At 47.7% G+C, this 19,563-nt stretch overlaps 1 protein-coding gene across 12 annotated transcripts in view; it reads left to right on the top strand.

Moving 5' to 3' along the window:
- DLG1 (discs large MAGUK scaffold protein 1) overlaps nucleotides 1-19,563 on the top strand; it is a 289,256-nt gene that overhangs the window by 104,989 nt on the left and 164,704 nt on the right. The window lies entirely within an intron of this gene.

Raw genomic sequence — 19,563 nt, forward strand, 5'->3', positions numbered from 1 at the left:
CGTGTGGCTGCATCCAGCCTCTGAAGAGCCCGAATCGGGCCCGTGGCAGCCCTGGGTACTGGTGGCATGCTTTGGCTGCAGTGGCCAAGGCGGTGACCCCAGGGTCCTGCTGCCTGCCTCCTTCCATTCATGCTCTCTGCTGTAGCAGTGCTGGTAGCCCTGCGGTCCTAGAGCCTCTTCTTTACAAGCTGTTCCCTTTGCAGGGCTGTGGTCCTCAGGGGCCTAGGTGACAAGCAATGGCCTGCAGCAGCAAAAGGTTGCCAGCCCCTGTTGCAAAGGACAAACAACTGAACAAGAGCTCTCTGTGCAGTGCTCCTGCGAAAAAAGTCTAATGCGATGCTTGGCTAACCACTGCCAAAGGAGGCAATGTGTAGAGGACACAGGAGGATGCTCTCCTATACGAGTCCCATTTGAGACTGCCGTGGCAATGCAGTGTTAGGTTTCATGTCACCATTTTAAAAGGTTACTGAAGAGGCTGCAGAGATGAATTACAAAATGATTCAAGGGTTTGTAAAAGTTGAATTTATCGCTACCTAGCTTTTGAAACTGAAGACCGAGATAATTTGATTGGATTCTGAGAGCATCTTCATGGAGAAAATAGCTTGAGTACTAGAGGTCCGTCTTAGCCTAGCGGGCAGGGAAAGGCATAACAAGAAGCAGTTACCAGAAGCTAAGGCCAGACAAGTTCATTATTGGAAATAAACCACAAACTTTTAACCAGGGTAATCCTGTAAAGAGAAGTCGTTTTTCCATCTCTTCAAATAAAGCTTGGACTCTTCCAATAAAACCTTTTCTAGTTGGTGAGCCCAGTACTGGGATAACTGGGTGAAGTCACCTGACTTGCTTGTACAGGTTGTCGGATTAGGTGATTGGATGCTTCCTTCTGGCATTAAAAGCGCCGGGATTTCTGGGCCCCCAGTAGCAATCCCGTGGAGTACATGTAGTTTCGCAGCAGTTTCTGGATGGCATCATATTTCACTGAGCTTGGTGATGTTGACAGCTATATTTTTATATCCATTATTTACCTGTTAAGTAAATTCACTTTGTGGTATTTTTTAGAAGAATGGCCAATCTGTGGCACCACCTCTTGTGACTAAACTCCAGCAGCTAGGTCCAACTGTCCTAAAATCCTAAATATCAAGTAATTTAAAACTCAGTTGTTTGTAAATTAAATGAAGTTCCAAAAATATTGTCATCGGATATATAAATTGTTCATAATTAAATTGCTCTTCAGAGAACATCAGTGTGTGCCTCTGTCCTTTTCCTGGGCAGCATATGTTAACCACATTACTTCTGTCCTTGCAACACCAGAGTAGAGGCAGTGCCTTTGTTTCCCATGCTTAATGACCTGTGACATGTTGTGGGGCGCGTCTTGGTTTTGTTTTCGTAACGTATTTTGTAGTTGTGGTATGTGAAGGTTTAAAGTAGATGATTGTGGTGACTCTTAAGATAAATGGTTACCTGCAAATGCAAGGCACTGGACATGTGGCCCTACAAACCCCACCAGTGCTGCCTTTCTAAATACCTGTGGAAATGTAGCTGCATGCCAGCCGTTCTGGATCCAGAAACGTAATGCTGAACACAAAGCATAATCCCTTCACTGCAGTGACTCTGAATATTGAAAAACAAAACTTTCTGTGCATTACTGTCGTCTTAAATGAAACACGAGGCATACAATTTAAATCCCTAAGGCTACGTGAATATCCTTTTGGGAAGGGGAACACTGTGCATTCCCAGTGGCTTGTTCGATCATTAAGATTGTTAGCTTTATTTTTTCAGAGCAAATCACATTTCAAACTCATGTTGGTTATAAATGCAGACATGTAGAACTACACTTGCAATGCAGTATGCAGGGTTTTAGACACGTCGCTCTCCTGCAAGATGCATTTCTTTTTGTGTTCCACGTACAGAGAAGCGGATCGGGGGGGCAGACGGACCCCGGGGATTCTTTAGCCACGAGGTTGAATTTGTATTTACCAGTAAGTCCACAACTGCACATTACAAGTATTGATCTCCATTTAAAAATAGTCCAACCTGCTTCCGAATTTCATGGTCCTGGGTGGCATCGGGCACTATTTTCATGGTGGAGTGCCTCTGATTGGCTGAGGGGCCCTGGATCCTTGGTATATTTTACTCGTGTTTAAAGGGCCTGCATTTCAGTGCTTTGGAGCCTTCTGGAAAGCCTTTTCTCTTGGCGCTTGAACAATACCTTATGGCATGAGGCCTTCAGTATTTGAGGCTTTACAAGAAAGGAGTCTTAATTACTTCATCTCCTTTCTTACTCTCGTTATCTATGTATTTGTAAAATCTTTTGTAAAAAGTTAAATCCAGTTGTCAGTGTAGTTGGGTGTTGGTAATATTTCTAAGGTAGGTTTCTCTGTCCATTTTACCTTTCTGACATAGCTCTGGAGTGCGGTTGGTGCAAGCTATGGCAGACTGTCACCACGGTGTCAAGCTATCCTTCCTGCTCCAGGTTTTTCATGACTTGGCTCTGTCTATTTGTGTTCTGTCCAAGGCAAAATGTACTCCATAAGAGAGGCTAAGTCTCTTGAAGCCTTCACACTCCCAGCTGCTAGGGTTGGCAGGTTAGATTGCAAGCCATCCACATTGCGAGGATGTCTTTCTGCACGTGAAAACCGAGCGACCAAGTGAGGCTTGCAGCCAGGTCACCAGGGAGGATCCTAATGGCCACCAGCTTCCAGCTTTGGGCTCCAGAAGTGAAGCTCAGCATGGCTTGGAAAGGAGGTTCGTGTGGCTGTGCACAGGGATTGCCGATCAAAGCATTTTTCCTACTAAATTTCCAAGCTGGAACATAATGGCACTGTTAGTAGCACCTTGAGAAATGGACTGTTGCTTCAGTGTACAAAGGGTGGTAGACCCTGTCTTTAAGCAGAATATAATTATAGTTACATTATACAGTAGCACTGTTTAAATGTTAGGGTTTATTTAGATCCAGGAGAAAAATGCTCCTTCTTTTCTGATGAAAAGAAAGTCTTTACTAATCCTAAAGACTAGTATTCTCTTTCAGAAACAGTATTACTACTGGTGAGCCTGTGTTGCCACCTGGTGGACTGTAAAATAGTAATATTAAAAAAGAGTAAGTGGAATTACCAGTGCGTCTCATACTCAGCAAGCACAAGACATCGGCTTGAAACTGTCTTGTGCGTTCTTCAGATGTTGATGTTAAACAGTATAAAGTCAAGCCCGAAGCCTGGAGTTGTGAAATCTAACGCTGGTCCCCCACTGACCTGCTTCTACCTTGCGTAAGTCCGTTATCATCTGTGGGTGGTACCCCTCCATAATGTCTGTGAGCAATATTTGTTGCGGAGAGGAGAGTGGGTTATCTGAACTGGGGCTGGATTTGATAAACACAGGTGTCTGAGGTACAGGGTATGCGATTAGCATTGGAAACTCACTTCTCTTCCGTTTGGTCTGGCATCTTTTGAGGATGCTGTTGACAATGGCATGGTATTTACTGAAGGCATCTTGTTTGAACTATGGCAGCAGTTCTTGGCTAAGAAAGTGTTACCTCCTTTCTTTGGACATTTTGCTTGTTTGGACCTATGCTGGGTCATGAGATAATAGTTTTGCTTGGTTCATTAGGGAACTTCCTTGGAGAACAGCAGCAACAAATTGGGTTGAAAATCCCTTTGGCTGATAGGAAAGAGTGAGGCACAGGCTTGCTCATTATTCTCCCTAGGAGCAAGGCCTGTAAGCGTGAGCACGGCAGTCTGTCGTGTGCTTGTACCTGGCTTTTTCTCCATCATAGCAGAGGGCAGTCGATATTCTGGGATGCATACCCGGTGTTGTACTGTACCTGTCGTGCTAGAGTATTGGTGTATTATAGTAGACATAGTGAACATCTGAGACATGCCAGCCTTACTTAGTTTTCAGACAGAAGCCCTCCTCCATCTTAGTTAAAGAAGTGGCATATTGGTGCCAGTAGTGGAATAGTCCTGGCAACATGCTTGGTAGTTTGCTTAGGACCTGCTTTACTTGACCTACAGACATGACACAATTGCTGCTTTTAATAGTTATAAGAAACTTTTTCTCAATATCTGAAAGAAGTAACAAAATACAAGAAAACTTCTCAAATCAGACAAAACTTACATGATTTCAAAATTAACATTTAAAAAAAAATTAATTATACCTGGTTTGAAAACCTTGTTTCAGTACCTTCATTTAGATAATAGCCCCCTCCCCACCCCCCCACCCCCCGATATTACTTGGCAAGGGTATCTTTTAATGCAGATAAGACTTCAAGAATGGTGTCTGCATTTAGGAAGCACAGGCAATTGGTAGCAAAATTTAAAGTAAACAGTCTTGTTATCTTAACTGACTTCATACGTTTCTAACGGGGAAGCAGTTTACATATAGGAAAGCAGATGCAATACTGCTGCACCTTGGTTTGTCAGATTGTTGAGGAGGTTGCAAAGCTTGAAAGTGGAGGCAGGGAGGAAGATGAACTGCACCATCATGGGATTCTCCTGACCCTACTCGCTGTGCTCTCGTTGTGTGCATCAGTTACAAGAGCCTCTTTGTTTGCGAGGCCCCACGTAGCAATTTATATTGGTGGCAGTCCATGCCTGGCTGTTCAGTAGGATGAGTTGCGTAAACACTTGTCAGAGTGGCTTGGTTTTGCAGCTGCTTCTGTAGCCCAAATTGCCGTGGCACAGAAGGCTTGGATCTGGGCGGAAAAGGTTGTACGACTGCTTTCCAAGCGCGGCCCCCCCAGAAACAAACAAAACAGCCCACGCATCCTCTTGGGTGGCTGCATTACATCTGTGAGTCAATTGATGAAGATCTCAGCTGTGTTAAATTTGTACTACACAGTCTGCTCCTTTAGTGTATGCTGTTTAAAAGCCAGTTCCCATTTTTTGGGAGGAAGATTTGTATGCCAGCGAATTTGGTAAGGATAGCTAGAGCACGAGTGAGTGATAACTTGGATATTGAGCCGCCGGTTTCTAGCTTCAGATTCTGCATTTTATTGGCTATTACAAGCACAAGGTAGCTTTAAGGACGAAAGGTTTTTAGTGTTTTGGTTAACTGTTGTTGCAGCTGGGTGACTGCAAGAGAAGTTCCCTTTGCAAGCTGTTTTCTCAGAGACTGACTGGAATACTGCCCCTTTCTTTCTTTCTACATTTTTAAAATAACAAAAGAGCGTCAGGAATAGCAGAAAGTTCCCTGATGAAAGATTTCTTCAGAGTAGCCAACCGGAGTGAAGAACCCATCAACTTTCCTTAGAAGGTGAACAGTTACATTTCCTTGGTCTTTCCCAATCTCTTAAGTCTGTATCATCATTTTACTGTTCTTCTCTGATAGATAACACAGCTCCTCAGATAGCTTCCTTGGGTGCTGAAGTCTTCTTCCAACAGGGCAGCCTAAGGATACACACTGGTTTTCTCCAGTATTTTTATCGTGGAAATCGATTCATAGGTTGTCAGGGGCTGGAAGGGACCCTGCAGATCATCGGGTCCAGCCCCCTGCATTAGGCAGGAAAAGAGAACTGGGGCCAAGTGACCCCAGCAAGGTCACTGTTCAGTCTCCTTTGGAAGATTTCCAGGGTAGGCGACTGCACCACCTCTGCAGGGAGTTTATTTCACAGTCGGGACACCCTGACTGGGAAGGAGTTTTTCCTGGTATTAAGCCTGAAGCGGCCTTCCAGGAGTTTGTATCCATTGGTCCTGGTCGTCCCCAGGGGTGCCCTGCTGAACAGCTGTTGACCGAGCCCTCGATGCACTCCTCTGATATAGGGGTAAGCTGCTATCAAGTCCCCTCTCAGCCTTCTCTTCTGTAGGCTGAAGAGTCCCAAGTCCCTCAGGCTCTCCTCGTATGGCTTGCCTTGCAAGTCCCTGATCGATCATACAGGTGGTAGGGCTGTGCGAAGCTTTGGCTGGTGATTCGATTCGGCCCAATTCAGTGGCTGAATCTCCGAATCCGAATCAAATCAGGGGACCAATTAAAAGGTCTGAATCAATACAAAGCTCTCCAAATCTTCGGGAAAGATTTGGAGAGCTTTGATGATTTGGACAGTCCCTGGTGGCTGCAGCAGGGAGCTGCAGCCACTCCGAGCTGGTAAGTACTAGGGACGGGGGAGGGGACCGTGGGGGGACCCCCGCCAGGCCCCATCCCCTGCCTGCTCCGCCAGCCTCCCCAGGGCTGCCCCAGCTCCCAGCCCTTTAAAGAAGAGCCCCAGTGCTCACCAGGTGCTGCCCGGTGGGGGGGCAATCCCTGCTGCCCCCCACTGCCCCATGCTGCATGGATGGATGCACTCTCGGATGGAGTCCATCTGGTCCTGCTGATTTATAAATACCTAGCTTTTCTATTTGGTTTTGCACCCTTTCAGCATCCACAGTGGGAAGGCTATCATTCCCACCATGCTCCCTGTGAGCCTTATCTTGCTGGTCTTTCCCCTTTGTCTGGTGAAATATCGAAGCAAAGTGAGCATTTAGGAGCTGTTTTTTCCTGCGTGTCCGTTACCAGCTGTCCCGAGGCGCTAAGCATTTGCCTTCTGTCCCTGGTCCCGCATCGCCTCCCCTTCTAATGCCCTGAGCCTGTTGAAGTCAGCCTTTTTTAAGTCCAGGACTTCAAACTTGCTAGTTGATTTGTCAGCCTTGCGGCAGACAGCGAACCTGATGAGCTCATGGTTGCTGTTGCTCAGGCTACCCTCAGTGTTCAAGCCACGCACCAGTTCATCTCCCTTGGCCAAGACCAAGTCTAGGAGAGCGGTACCTCTGGTTGGCCCTGGCAGTTCCTGGGTCAGAAAGAGCTCCTCGATTACAGTGAAGAAGCTACGTCAGCGATCCGACCTAACCGAGCGTTCCTCCCAAGCTATGTCCGGTAATCGAAGTCGCCCATGACAGCCAAGTCCCTTGCATGCGCGGCCTCTGTCAGTTCTCGAGAGATCTCCAGATCCGGTTCCTCCCTTTGGTTCGGTGGCCTGTAGTAAATGCCCACAGTTAGGTCTCTCTCACCGCGCCCCCCCCAAAGCTTGACCCAGAGGGTTTCATGCTGCTTATTTTTGGAGCCATTTCATCCTCCAGGTGTACTGCTGCCTCAGAGAGAAAGCTACCCCTCCGCCTTTCCTCCCCGCTCGGTCCCTTCTGTGCAGGGTGTAGCCCTCTGCGACTGTGCTTCAGTCATGCACGGAGCCCCGCCTGGGCTCCGTGATCCCTACCCGATCAGTTGCCCAGTAGAGAGCAGGAGGGCTAGCTCCTCCTGGTTGTTCCCCATGCTCCTGGCATGGGAGGCCTCCAGCTGACCATCGATTTCCTGAGATGCTGTGGGAGAACCGTTCCAGTAGCGTTTTCAAAACCAGTTATCTTGGTGTCCTCCACATGGGAGCTTTCTTGTGTGCCAGGCCCCAGGCATGCTCCACTTGGAGTTGCCCCATCCCCCAGCAAAGTCCGTTTAAAGCCCTGCCTAGTAGATCAGCCAGTGTGAGATCACAGAAGAGAAGAAGATTAAGATCTGCTAGGAAAGAGAATTTGATTAAGTTAAACTTTTCCTAGTATCATTTACAATGTATCTTCTGCATGATCAATTGAATTTTATCCACTAGATGGTGTTGTGACAAAAGAGGACATGAGTCTTTTAGTTTATGTACTGCGTGCATTTAGGTTTTGGGTGGATGTTGTTTTGGTTTTTTTAAAGAAATGAAAAGATGAATATATTTGCTTTTCTTTTCAACCTTAGGCAGCATCAGTTAGCTGTCGCTAGAAGAAATTTGTGGTAGATACCTTACCAAATAGTAAATGGAATAAAAATGTAAACATTTGAAAAGGGAATGAGTCCAAGAACTTGACTAACAATTAGACGGAAAAATGATCATATTGTTTTCAAATAGTGAGTCAACTTACTTTAACACCATTGAATTATTAAACCTATTACCCTGACTCTCCTTGATCCAAGGAATACTCAAGCTACCAAAAGAAACATTAAAGTTAGGGATGGAAGTTGCACACAAACCAGTTTTAAGTGATGAGAAACCAGTTTAAACCTGTAACAGAACAGAAGTTCAGTGCACTTAAACTGCTTTCAACATGTCTGAAACTGATTTAAGATAAACTCGGTTGGATGTAGTATCAGACTTAACTGATTTAGGTCAGGCTGGTTTATGGAACTTCTGCTCCAGATCCCCGCCCAGCTCAAGTCAACTCCCAGTCCCCCAGTATCCCATGATGCTTTGTAGCCCTGGGCTGTGATGTCTGCTCCAGGGAGTAGGGTCTGCCCCGCTCCTCCCTAGCCTGAGCACTATCACCCTGGGTGGATGAGGAGGGGGTGACGGGGGGACCTTGCCTCTCTGGCCCAGCACCAGACCCCCAAGCCGGGTGCTGCTGGCCTGGGGAAGGGAGGGGGAGTCTGTAGTGGGGGCTTGACACTGCCCCCAGAGCCGGGAGCTACGTCCACTTCTCAGCCTCCGGCTGGCTGGGAGGAGGGCGAACCATGCATCAGTGCTTAGCTCTGCCCCCAGAGCCCAGTGCCGGGACCCACGGCCCCTTCTCAGCCTCCGGGTTGGCTGGGAGGAAGGAGAACGCTGCACCCGGGGGCTGGGAGCAGGGCTGGAGTCCCCGGCCACGTCCCCTTGTCAGCCCCTGGGCCGGCTGAGCGCAGGGTGGGGGCAGAAGCCCACAGCAGGGCTTGGCTCCGTCTCCAGAGCTGGGACTCGCGCCCCTCTCTCAGCTGGCCCGGAGGCTGACAAGGGGACGTGGCTGGGGACTCCCACCTGGCTCTGGGAGCTGAACCAAGCCCTGGGACGGGCTGCTCTGTCCTGCCAGCCAGCCGGGAGGCTGGGAAGGGGCCGTGGCTCCTGGAGAGCCAAGCCAAGCCCTGGTGCAGGCTTCTCCCCTCCCTCCTTCCGCGTTCCCCTCGGCTCGGCCTGCCCCAGGCTGAGAGGGGGGCATGGCTTCTGGCTCCCTGCTCTGAGGGCAGAGCCAAGCCGTGGTGCAGACTTCGCTTCCCTGCTGCCTTGGACACTGCGAGTCTGAGAAGGGTCCAGCCCCGCTCTCTGGTGGTGGGGGGCTCTGAGTAAAGCCCCCAGTTCCAGCTCCCCTGCCCCCGGGCTGTTCCCGGCTGAGGATCTAGTGCCGGGCAGGACAGGCGGGCTTTCCCCCCACCCCTTGCTCAGCGGGTGGGAGGCTGCGGAGGGGGACGTAGGTTGGGGGGTCGGAGGGCTCTGGCTGTCTGTGGGGGCCGGCAGGCGAGGAGCCCTGCTCTAGTGCTACTGGCATGGGCCACTGCAGGGGCCGGCAGCCTTTCCTGCTTGGAAAGGGAATGGCACTTCACTTGCTTATTCGTTCAGTCTGCACGGTTTTAAAAAGCCTGCGAAGATTGAATTAGTTCAGCTTCCAGCTTTTTGACGGTCTGTACTTAGCCTAAAAGCAATCACAATTTGACAGCAAAAATATTTGACGCCAGTTATACGTAGACGCACTCTGATGTGCCATAACTATTGTCACTTGCTTGTAAGGGCATCGGATCCTATTTCAAATGTATCGAACCTGTGTGGGTTTCAAGCTTTGTCCTCGTTATATAAAAACTACAATGTATTTTAGCTGAAATGAATTTGGGGGGAAAAATGCCCTTTGCCTATGTAATAATAACCATTTGTAATGATAATCCTTTGCAGTATTAGATCAGTGTGCTTCGGAAAATATGCTGCGTATTTGCATTACTCTCTTTGTCCTGAGACCAGTTTAAATATGCCAGCGTGAAAACTTTGCCATAATACCTCCTCCGTCTTCTGCTAAAAATCAAACTTACAGAAGGGAGCTCTTGGAGGGTGACCCGAGAGCAGGGTGCGCTGAGGAGGAGGTGTGTGGTGCGGAGGACTCGAGGCAGAGTCCTTCTGTTCTGCACTGTGGCACCGTGGCACTCGGCAGAGCTCGGCTGCTCTCAGCTCTGCAGCGTAACTCTCGCCTTAGAAATAAGGGTGCAGGAAAACGAGCCTCTGGCAGTCCATTTGGTCCTTGCAAAAAAAACCCAACAACCCCAAAACTTATGCAGGGTAAAATGCTCAATATCTTTCAAAGGTGAGTACTGTATGGACTACATTAAAATAGCAAGAACATAAGAACTGCCATTTACTGGGTTGGACCACAGGTCTGTCTTGCTCACTCTCCCGTGTCACACGGGCAGAGAGCGGATGCCGAAAAGGAGCGTGAACAGGTTTTCTGTCCTTCCTCTTGTGCAGCCTTCAGCATTGAAGGTCCTGGGAGGTCTGATGCCGAGGCCGTGCCCCAGGCTCCCGTGCTCAATAGCTACTGGTGCCCCTTTCCTCCAACCACCCGTCCGACCCCTTTGTGCACCTGGTTACTGTCAGCTTCTCTGGTGGCAATTTGTTCTGCACTTCATTACATGCTGGGTGAAAAAGAACTTCCTTCTGGTGGTTTAAAGCTTACGATCTCCTGGTTTCATCGTATGAGCCCTAGCTCTTGTGTTGAGAGGAGAGTAACGGAGGAGGGGGTTTGCCTGTTTGTTTGCTTGGAGAAGTTTGGCCTGTGCTTGAACCTTCACTCCTACCCTTGATTGAATACTTCTGCTAAGAGTAATTTGTTATTTTGGGTGAAAGCAATATAAAGTGGCAAGTGTTTCAGTTCTAAACTGTTTTCTGGCAACTTTAGAAATAAGATTGTACAATCATTACTGACATGGCAGAACCATCTGGGACTTGAGAAATCATTTTCATTGAGACTGCAAACAGATTTTTTAAAATGTGCCTTATGTAATTAGTGCACTCAGCATGCTGATTTCATGAAACATAAAAGGAGCCACTTCATTCTTGTATGGCTCAATAGATCTACATATGTTCACAGAAATGATCATCGCCGCGTCGGTGACCCCCTGCTGGGAAGAGGCAGCGCGAGCAGTTCAGACAGCCCTGGGATAGGCCTTTTCACTTACCAGCTGTGCTGACTGATCTAGTTCAAGGACCTGGCAAGCTCCTGAAGGAGTCAGCACTGTTTAATTATTTTTTCCGTAAAATATTGGGCTTCAGTGAGCAGATAAAACCCCCATGTCATACCAAAGACCTTTTTCATCTTTAACCTTACAGAAGATAATCTTCAGAATCAGCGCTGTTTGCTGGTAAAATGTAGTTTGGTGCCATTCGTTATGGGTGGCAGAGGCAGATGTGTCCACTTGCACGGACATGCCCATGACCAGCCTGGTACCCTGGCTTTGTGGCCTGAATCTGGCCCGTGGCTGAGAGGTTGAGCAACTCTGCTCTAGACCTTTCTCCTTCTGTCAAAATGAGATCTTAGTTTTTCTGGTACCTCCTCATAGCTAACTTAGTTTCAGGTGAAACTCAGTTGGTCTAAAAGGAAGCTCTTCATGTCCTTCCCTGCCCCCCTCTCCCTTTCCCCACAAGTCCTTGTGACTGCTTGTTTTCCCCATTGCTGTGGGCAGCACATCCCATCTTGCCTGTTATTCAGCCAGAATTCAGAATCATCCTGACGTGGGACCTGTCTTAGCCTTCGCACGGAGTGAACTCAAGTTCATGAAAGCTTGTGCTCATATATATCGTAGTCTGTAATGGGGGCGGGCAGTTAGTTTGGCCACTTAATGAGTTTTGGCAAGCCATCGAGGGCTGCATGTCAGGCAGCCCAGGGCAGATGAACATTAATTTTCTAAATTTGTTAGGGGCCCTGCGGGCTGGATGGAATGGCCTGGCGGGCCGCATCTGGCCGGCGGGCCGCATCTTGCCCACCCCGGTCTATAAGGCGCATCTCTACCCTGCCGCCTTCTGCCTGACTTCCAATGAATATGGAAAATCCTCACAATCAGACTGTTTCTAAGTCTTGCCTTACCTGCCTTGATTAATACAGTTAAGATAAGGTTTTTCCTACCTGTCAGTCAGCTCTTAACATTTTGACCCTTGCTTAATGCCACATCTTTCTCTCTTGCCTCATATTTCCCTAGGGTGTCCTGTGCTGTTGAACTTACTTTTATAGGATTTGGAAAGCGGGGTAAATTAGTGAGTGACCAAGTTTGTGGATGCTGCCCAATTATTCAGAGCGCTAAGGAATATAAAGCCAACTATGCTAGCTGCTCCAAGTCGGAGTCAGTAGTATTTCTGTAGCATAAGCAGGAGAAGCCCGAGATGGTGATGGATCCTGCTCTGAGGGTGGCGACTTCCTGGCTGCATGATATAAAATCCGTTTTTCACTTCTTAAAAAAAGAACAAGCTGTATTTAATTCCTACCGAGAACATCCTTTAAAGTAGGTTCTTATAAGAAAAATCACTTTATTCAGCAAATTATTGCATGATCCAATAAAACGCAAATGTTCCTTGTTTCAGAAAGAGCCCACAGTCAAACAGCAACAGATGGATGCAGACAGATGGGCGAGTACAAGGAGAGGATGAGATGGTGTTGCTTAACATTATAGGCAGTGGCCTCAGCACACCAGAGGCTTAACTACCATGTAGCTCAGCAGTGTGCTTTCGTCTCCGAACTGTGATGTTGCAGTGCAGGACAGCAGACATGTGCATTGTGCGCTGGATCTGGCTCTTGAGGCTGTGGGCGGGGGCGCAAGGTGGCAAGTTGCTCTCAAGGCCCGAGAACGACAAGTTTGGCTATTGCAATATGTGAAGGGAATTTGGCATCAAGAAGCTTGAATACCGATAGCTCTAGGTCCAGATGCTTTCTTTCTGGGTGTTCACTGGTGTAGGCAGGCTCTGTACAGCTGCTCAGTGTCACTGCTCAAAAAACAAACCAAGCCCTGGCTTCAAGGAAGCTGGGGAGAAGGTGTTCTCATGCTGGTAGGCTGGCGGGATAGATTAGACTGGTGGCTGCCGGCCTTTTTGGCACGTGTGCCACAAATGAAACTCTGCCGCCTCCCCGAGTGCTGCGCTGGTCCCTGCCCCAAGAGGCAGACCTGATGAAGGTCTGGCGCCCTCAGGTGCAAATACAGGCAGGTGTAAATCAAGCCTCCAGCCACGTGAAGTGGAGCAGGGGCTGGACGGTGCTGTACCAGGAGCCAGGCTAGTCCTCCCTTGGCGACACAGCTGCTACGGTTTGGTGGGGCGAGCAAGAACCCTGGTGGCTGCAGCGGCCGGCAAGGGTTAATCTGGCTCTTGGCAGTGAGTGGCCCCTGACACCTCTCGCCTTAGCTCCCTGCCCTGCCTCTGCCCCACTCCTCATGGTCCCCAGCATCCGCTGCACCTGCCTTTACTAAGCACCAGAGGCTGCAGGGGGGACACGGGAGCTGCCTGTGCTGTTTGTGGGACACGTCGTGGGTTGGCTGCCCCGGGCTAGGCCATTCTGCACCTGTGGAGGGACACGGTGAAAGCAGTAGCAACGAGACAGACAAACTAGGTTGCAGATATGTGCTTGCACATGCTTAGGCATCTGCCGTGGAAGTCAGAGGTGGAGAAGGGCGAGTGGTCCCATCAGGCTGGCGGCAGTGATCGGACCACTCGGCAGGCGAGAGAAGGTCACCGGGAGGTTGGGGAGCCAGACAAGGACGGGGCAGTGTAGGCCATGCTGTAGAGAGGCCAGAGGAAAGTGGCATCCGGCTGCCCTGGTCTAGTGGAAACTGAGCAACCTCACGTTCCAGTTTATGAACTGTGGGTTCACCTTTGGAGCCTGTGGGGGTAAGAGCTCCTCTGAGTTGACAGGCAGGGGCTACGGTTTCAAAATGCTGATCAAGACAGGCTGGTTCCTGCCCTTCCTGGAAGTTGGGGCAGAAAACCCTGCTACTGGAGGAACCTGAAAAGAGGACAGGATTTCTGTCATGGGGTTTTTATTTATTTATTTGCTCTTAACCTTGCCATCCTCAGAGAGACGCGCTTGGCAAGCCAATTAGAATGGGGCAAACAGCCATGGATCCAGCTGTAATTTCCTTTAATTCTTAGGTCTTCCAACTGACCCAAGCAGCTTGCTTGCTGGATTGCTGCTTTTGCAATTGTCCTGGAGCACAATATGAATCGGGGATTTTTTCTTTTGGAGATACTCCAGAGATGCTTTTTGCTATGAGTCGCTGTCCCCAAAACAGCTTTGGGGACTGGCTGTTGCCAGCGTGCCACATTGCTGCTGCACAGTGGGGAAGTTGGTGTATCCAGCCGCCGTGAGCAGGAGCCTTGTTTTTGGGCTGGCTGCAGTGCTGCATTTTTTCCTGAAATGCCAGTTTCCTGCACAATCCTGTTTTCAAAAAATCCTGTCCCTATGAGCAGGCTCTAAAGGGAGAGGAAGTAAATCACAGTAGAAAAAGTTTGTACCTAGGGACAGAGGAGAGGCTTGAGAAATCTGCTGCTTCAGTAAGGAGGGGCAAGACATTGGAGAGATGTGGGAGTATACCATCTTCTCAATAGCTTCATGTGCTAGCATATTATTATGGAATAAGAGAGCGTTTTGTGTTTTTTAAGAGATCCATTGAGCTTGGAGGCTGATAAGGAACAGCTCAGGTCGTAATGGGTCATAAACCAACTGTTAACTACTTGGGAGAAGTTTGTTCCCTCCAGCCATCTCATCCTGCTGCCTCACTGTCTCATGTCATGATCAGTCCCCTCCATCCTAAGAATTAGTGTCCAGAAATGGAAGCAGCTTCAGCACTTAAACCATTCAAAATCCATTTTAGTGATATCAGCTATGAATGTTGTACCAGTCAGTATTTGCTTACATCATAAACCATTTTATATTATAGACCAGTTTAAAAGCATGAACCTCTTGAGGCCGAGTAGATGATGAAGACCATTATGAAGACTGGGTACACAGAGAGAAAATTAGGGAAGCTGAAGCATGATATGAGATTCATATGTCAAGGGACATAGAAGAGATTGTGGAAGTATGTCAAAAGAAAGAGGAATACCAGAAAAACCATAGGTCCTTTACAGAAGGCAACCTATTTATGGATGATGTAGGGAAGACTCAAGTTTTTAATGATTTTTTATTTCAGTCTTCACAAATAGAGTCAGCTGTCAGATGAGTGTGGTTGGCAGCAAAGACAGGGAAGAAGGCAAACAGCCTAGAGGAGTAGAAGAGCAGGTTCAGGATTCCTTAGAGAAGCTAGTTGCTATCAAGTTGGCAGGGCTGGATGGGATGCACCCTAAGGTACTGAAGGAATTGACTGAGGTGATTTAGGACATTTGGCTATTCTCGGAGAACTTGCGGAAGGAAGTCTGGTAAGGTCCCAGGTGATTGGAAAAGGGCAAGAAGGAGGATCTGCGGAATTAGAGACCAGTCAGTCTGACCTCAATCCCTGGAAAGATTGCGGAGCAGGTCCTCAAGCAATCCATTGTGAAGCACCTAGAGGAGACAAGGTTACCAGGAACAGTTAGCGTGGATTCCCCAGGAGCAAGTCATGCATGATGAACATGATTTCTGTCTGTGATAAGATGCCAGGCTTTATGGATAGGGGAGAGCAGTGGATGTGATTTATATTGCCTTCAACAAGGCTTTTAACACCATCTCCCACAATGTTCTCATCAGCAAGGTAAGGAAGTACAGACTAGATGAAACTACTGTAAGGTGGATACATATATGGTTGGATCGTTGTGCTGGACAAGTGGTCATCAATGGCTCAATGTCTAGTTGGGAGGGAAGGTATGAATTGGGCTCACCTGTCATCTGTTCTGGGGTTGGCGTTCCTTAACACATCATTAATGATTTGAATGATGAGTTTGAGTGCATGCAGGTTGGGTATAGTTGCAGACACTGAAGTGCGGGGCTGTGATCCACAATAACCTGGAGAAACTGGAGAAATGGTCTGCAATCAATGGCTGAGGTTCAGCAAGGACAAGTGCAAAGTCCAGCACTTGGGACGGAGCAATTATGTGCGCTAATACAGACTAGCTGGGCTGCAGTGCTGCAAAGAAGGACCTGGGATGACAAGACCATAAGCTGAATATGAGCCATAGTGTACTTTTGTCACCAAAAAAAGAAGAACGCGAACAGCATACTGGTTGTGCTATCAGGAGTGTCACTTGCAAATCAAGGGAAGTGATTCTTCCCCTGTATTTAGCTCTGGTGAGGCCGCACTGGTTCTACAGTGTCTAGTTTTAGGCCTTGCACTTCAAGTAGGGTGTGGACAGGCTGGAACGAGTTCGTTGGGGGCAGAAAAAATGATTAGAGGTCTGTCAAGATGCATGAAGAAAGGCTGAAAGAACAAGAGTTATTTAGTCTGGAGAAGACATGCCTGCGGGGAAATTTGATAACAGTTTTTGAATATCTGAAGGGTGATTATAGAGAGAATGGAGATGGGCTTTTTCTCCATCCCTGGAAATTTTCAAGAGCGGGTTGGACAGACAGTTGGCTGGGATGGTTTAGTCAGGATCCTGTTCTGAGCCGGGGGCTGAACTAAATGACCTGGTGAGGTCCCTTCGCTTCTTACTTTCCTATGAAGCTATTCGTCCAGAAGCAGGAAAAGACGTGAGACATGGCATAGCCATTGCTGGGGAACGTTTCCCAGTAAACGTTGTGCACTGCTTGGTTGAGGCTTTACCTTAGACTCAGCATCACACTCTAATGCCTGTTGTGGGAGAGAAAAACTTGCCTGGTGCTCACGCGCAGGACTGCACAAATCCCTTTGCAGAAGAAAATGTCGCGGTGTCTGGGGGGTGGTTCTGCGCCTGCGCTCCACCTGCCCCTCTCCCTGAGAGCAGCAGTGTCGGGACTGCAGCATTGGGGCACCACCCTGGTAAGGAGGTAGCTCGTGGTTTTACCTTCATCAGACTATAGTACGTACGCCTGGCCCCTTGGAACATTATTTTGTCAAGCAGTTCCCCAGCTCAGCACAAAGGGCATCGTATCCCACAAGTGTGAATTCATGGAGGTAGAAGTGCCTTTCAGAGAACAGTAGTTGTTTGGTGAGTTGCTTGTCTTCTAGTTTTAAATGAATGTCTTAGGCGGTTAAGAAGCCCTCTGCAATGTAAGTGTTGCATAAGACGGTAAAAGAGGTATGTATGAGGGATTCTGGGACAAACGCCTTCAATAAACAGGGATCACACAGTTTGTTAAAACGTAGGTTCTCTTTTTGATTGCTGTACAGAAACAAAGAACGTGTTTGCATGTCTTTGTATTTTGATTAAGTAATGTGAGCAGTCTGGTTTCCTTTCCACTGCTAATTTTGTTGCATCATCCTTCTTTCTACCTGCTGGTTTTTCAGAATTTCTCATGGTAGAACAAGAGGCCTGTTGTTGTTGTTGTTGCACCATTTTGCCTTGCAAATTTTCCATGCAATGCATTTAATACAAACTCACAACCTACATTGAGGATTTTTGTGAGAAGCCAGTGAGTAGAAGGCATATTTCACATTTCTTGTAACCAAGAGGTAAAAAGCTGACTGTTTGCCCCACGTAGAACATCTGCACAGGAGTGGTTGTTCATGCCCGATGCCCTTCAGTGTGGACATAAGCAACAGATTAGGAAGAGACAAAACGAGAAAAATTGCAACAGATGGATTAATCAAGACGGTACAGCAGCCTCGGATACATCGGCCAGCATCTGTTTGTCTTGATAGCTGTCGGTTCTCTTCACTTCTGGGTTTTCAGTATGGCTGGGCAATTCTGATGGATCAAGAACACTTGAAGAAACTTGCGTTCAACTCTGAATGTTTGTTCCTGTGTGGCATGCCAGGAGGGTGGGCGGGAGATTCATTAAGACAGTACGGAAGTCCAGGCATTTTAATCTACACATTTTGGTAGGTCAATTGAGATGAAATATGTATTTCTGTATAAATAGATTTATTTTCTATTAAATACTCAAAAAATATATTCACTAATGCAGTTGTGTTTGGTGTATTTCCTTGTAGCTTTTAAAATTACTTTTATGATTTTCTAATTTTGCTTAATGCATTGGATTTAACCCTGCAGGACCTTTCAAGTCCTATGTTCTTATGTATCTGAACTAAATGTTGGGTATGTTCTGTACCGTGTGCCACTAAGTGGCATTAATTTACATTTCTTCAATCTTGTGCAGTTAATTAATATGTCTGATTAATAAACGGGTATTGCCATGGTTTAGTGACAGTAGTTAAAGTTTATTAACATGTATATATACAAATGACATTAATTTAAATCTAAATGTGCTCAAAATGTATACTAAAATGAGATGGTTTTAACAAGCAAAAACTATTAGGAATACATAGTTAAGCCCTTTTTGTCCCTTTCCCTAGCTGTACAGATGTGTTACGTTTCAGAGTAGAGGCGTGTGCCCGAGTGTGTAGATTTGCCGTGTTCTTTTCACGTCGTTGGACTTGTCATGTGAAGAAAGCAGAGTGCACGAGCCCCGGCAGCGCTGTGCATGGCGGCCTCTTCCCACAGCTGCAGCCAAGTGCCTGGGTGAGAGCAACACTGGGAAGAAGCTGGACAAGCCCTGCTTTGCAGTATGCTTCTGGAGGCTGGGATTGTCTGTACAGCGCCTTGCAGAATGGGAGCTCTGCGATCGGTGCAAAAGAAGCCAGATTTCCCATTTGTTTGGAATTGCCGGCTCCAAGAGCTCAAAAATGTTAGTGTTCCCGTTTTGAATTCCCTCAGTCGTACTGCACTCTTGGGGGCGAGAGAGTCTGAATGTGTTACTAGCTCACGTATTGTACTTTTGAAAAAAAAAGCATTTCTGGCAGCTGTTGATAGCGATCCCAGTTGATTTGAAGACTGTCTTCGAGACAGTGAGAGCATGCTGGCCATCCATGTTCTTGATTTTGGAAATCATTCAGAAGTTACAGACACCATTATAAATGTAACAGCGTCTGTCCCGACACGGCTCTGTGGACTGAATCCCGAACCGGGGCGTAAAATCATGAACCGCCGCACTTAACATCCAGACTCGTGAACCTCTTGAGGTGGGCTCGCTTGTAGCTGATTGTGGAGTCCCTCATCACTGAGTCTTGTATGGGTTAGGCAGTCTCAGGCATAGGCGTGCTTGTGATGGGGCACTGTTGGCACTAGCAATATGGATTTTTCTGTATTGTTCAAAGACCAAAACAAGAAGGTTGATTAGGTATGTTTTTGTATTTATGATTTAAAAGCGAGCAGCTAGCAGCACTTACCCTGACATCCCGTAGCTTTCCAGGGATCTTCCTTTCAGCTGCACCCAGTGCAGCGCTACCATAGCAGTGCTTTCTTTTGAGATCTTTACTTGATTTTTGTCTTCAGAGGAATGTCTTTGGCATAAATCTCTTTGTCCCCAGATGGATGGCGAGAGACGCTGCACAGAACCTGGCTGCACACACTAGTGGCAAAAAACCAGAAAAAAGCTGCCTAAATGCTCCTTTCCTCAGGGGCTCAGATAGGAGGAGCGGTTGGAGAGGTGCTGGCCCTGGGCTGGTGAACACCCAAAGGGGGCAGGCACCCCGGCGGGGTTGGTGGTCGCCCTGCGGGGAGGTTTCCTTTGGCACTGAACACCTTTAGAAAGCTGAGTGAACAGAGTACTGGGGAAGGCATGCTAGATAGGCCTTCTCGTACTGTTCCTGAAATAATAGTGCTGTCTATAGCAGATGCTCTAACAATATTTAATTGCAGTACTAGCATAAAGAATTGACTTCAGTTGCCCGAGTGTCAGGTCTTTCAAGACAGTATATGAGCTGTTCTTATTTGTGGGTTGGAGTTGGGGGTTTCTTGGTATAATT

This window comes from Alligator mississippiensis, chromosome 7 (genome assembly GCF_030867095.1).
Source record: "Alligator mississippiensis isolate rAllMis1 chromosome 7, rAllMis1, whole genome shotgun sequence".
Classification (NCBI taxonomy): domain Eukaryota; kingdom Metazoa; phylum Chordata; order Crocodylia; family Alligatoridae; genus Alligator; species Alligator mississippiensis.